This window comes from Eumetopias jubatus, unplaced genomic scaffold, assembly GCF_037043125.1.
Source record: "Eumetopias jubatus isolate StellerSeaLion01/CBP00866 unplaced genomic scaffold, mEumJub1_p1.0 scaffold_10, whole genome shotgun sequence".
Taxonomy (NCBI): Eukaryota; Metazoa; Chordata; class Mammalia; order Carnivora; family Otariidae; genus Eumetopias; species Eumetopias jubatus.
In genome coordinates this window covers 34,147,627-34,150,273 of record NW_028274816.1, presented here as the reverse complement: position 1 = coordinate 34,150,273, position 2,647 = coordinate 34,147,627, and the positions used below count along the sequence as shown (strand labels likewise).

Genomic DNA, 2,647 nt, shown 5'->3' with positions numbered 1-2,647 from the left:
ATCAGTGAGAGAACCAGGAGGATGACAAAGCTGGATACAGAAATCAATACATACAGGAGGGGGATTGCTACATGAAGTCTGCTAAATCAGATTCTAAACTAGCTAGTGTCCTACAAGGCAATAAAAGCATAACCACTGGGTTATCTTTCTATTGCACATAAATCATTTGCATCTCTACCAGACAAAAACAATTTGTTCCTTGTCAGTTATTAGTAAATAGTAAACAAAATTACATTCCCCTAGAGCAGGGGATCAGCAAACTAAGGCATATGGGCCATTCTGTTCTGCCTCATGTTTCTGTAAATAAAGTTTTATTGGAATATAGTCACACACATTTGTTTTCCTACTATCTGTGACTTCTTCCAATACAACAGCAAAGTTGATTAACTGTGACAGAGAACATATGGCTTGAAGAGCCTAAAATATTTGTTATCCGGTTTGTTTGTGTTTTTTTAAGTCTTCTGATTTTTTTTTTATTACTCAAAAAAGCTTCATTTTTTTATTTAGCTTTCTGACTCTGTGCTTGGGCCTTCAACACTTTCACAATGATTTTCTGCTCCTCGATAAAGAAAGCATGCTTGATCATGTCACGAACACACTTAGCACACATGGAACCACCGTAGGCCCTGCTGACATGTTTTTTCGTTTTGGACAACCTCATAAGGACTTTAGGTCTCACAGCACGAACTCCTCGAAGTCAGCCTGAGCACACACCACATGCAGATTTTGGTGCTTTCCCAACCTTCTTGGTATAAAGGTAAATGATTCTATTACCAGGGGTTCGGGACAGCCTAGTTTTGTTAGAGGTTGTATTATAGGACAGCCTACAACTGTAGGTCAAACGCTGGACCATTCTGAATGCCTATGGACGCCGTCCCTGGAAGAGGGCTGTTATCTGGCTTTTTATAGAATATGTTTGCTGACCCCTGCCCTAAATAGTCAACACTTAGGTGGGCTTGTTACTCAGTATTCTAGTATGACAGTGAAAAGATATGCAAGTATCAAATCATCACAATGTACACTTCAAGTATCTTACAATTCTTTTCGTCAATTATATCTCAATAAAGCTGAAAAAAGGTAAAAAATTCTGCACTAGGGAAAAAAAGAAAGGACATGCTGGGATCTTTTGGCTTTATTTACAAATTTCAGCTAGACAGAGGTACAGACCAATCGATAGATAAATAGATGGTAGATAGATAGATAGATAGATAGATAGACGAATAGTTGTTTTTTGTTTTTTGGTTTTTGGTTTTTGAAACAAGGCTAACTGCCCTTCAGGATAAATGCAACTTCCACTCCAATAACTATGGCTGAGGAAGTCTACCACTTTCTAGGGAAAGGATTATATAGATAGTCAACCATTATTTTTTTTAAGATTTTATTTATTTATTTGAGAGAGAGTGAGTGAGAGAGAGAGAAAGAGAACACAAGCTGGGGGAGAGGCAGAGGGAGAAGCAGACTTCTTGCTGAGCAAGGAGCCCGACACGGGGCTCCATCCCAGGACCCTGAGATCATGACCTGAGCGGAAGGCAGACGCTTAACTGACTGAGCCACCCAGGCGCCCCTGGCCACCATTATTAATATAGAATTAACAGAAGGGGAAGATACTCAGCAGAAAGAGTAAAATGTCCTGAAGACTCTCCTTGGCCCACAGCTCAACTTTTTGGTTCACTCTTTCCTTTGGTGAGACCTTGCCCACACAGCACTAAGAACTGGATTTGACCCCATCTCTGTCTGGAATGGCAGCTATTCCCTGAAAGACTTGGAGGACACTTGGAGGCCCTGTTTGAGAGTGTCTTAAATGAAGGCAGAGAGGGGAGTGGGGAGAACTATAAGGATGTCCATTGCAGAATTCTTCAATGGGAACAAAGTAGAAATTACCTAAATTTTCAATGATAGGGCATGCTTAAATAAAAACGGCTTAAATTAAGTCACACAATAAATACTCTGAAGTCATTAGAAATGGAGATAAAGCTGTGTATTCGGGAAGACATCATTATATATTGTGGAAAGAACAAATCTGGTCCCAAAAAGCATGTACAATATGATTTATTGTTTTAAAAGATACAAATGCATGAAAAAATCTGGAAGGACAAACATCAACTTGATAATAGTTATTACTACTGGGTAGTGAACTTTTATTTTCTTCTTTGTGATCATCTGGTTTTCTTTATCCTAATTGTTCTATGGTGGGTATGAAATGACCTGTATCATAAATAAATATTAAAGAGTATTTTAAAAGACCTTCTTCATAGGGAGCTGTGTTATATCAGTTGTTAAGAGAGGGCAACTTGTTTTTATTTCCAATATATGCATCTATGTCAATTTAAGATTTTTTATTAAAAGGATGTAGTATAAATACTTATCCCCAAATAATCTAATGCATCCATGTCATTATAAACCATTATATGAAAAGTAACTTTCCCAAGGAGGACAGGTTATCACAGAGGAACCAAAAAGAAAGAGAAAGAACAAGAGTGGATGCGTATGCTACGGCAAATACTGACAAGTCAAATTAGCTATCTTTTTCAGAACAATGTTAATCCAATTAAGATTCTAATCATTTGATACAAATATGACTAATATAAACCAGCACTTCACATGATAGTATGTAAAACTAACCCATGTGACCCTCTACATAAAGAAT

General features: G+C 37.6%; 1 pseudogene; it reads right to left on the bottom strand.

The window, feature by feature from the left end:
• Positions 1-464: 464 nt before the first annotated feature.
• On the bottom strand, positions 465-853 carry LOC114203905 (large ribosomal subunit protein eL34 pseudogene; annotated as a pseudogene).
• Between the last annotated feature and the right edge of the window lie 1,794 nt (positions 854-2,647).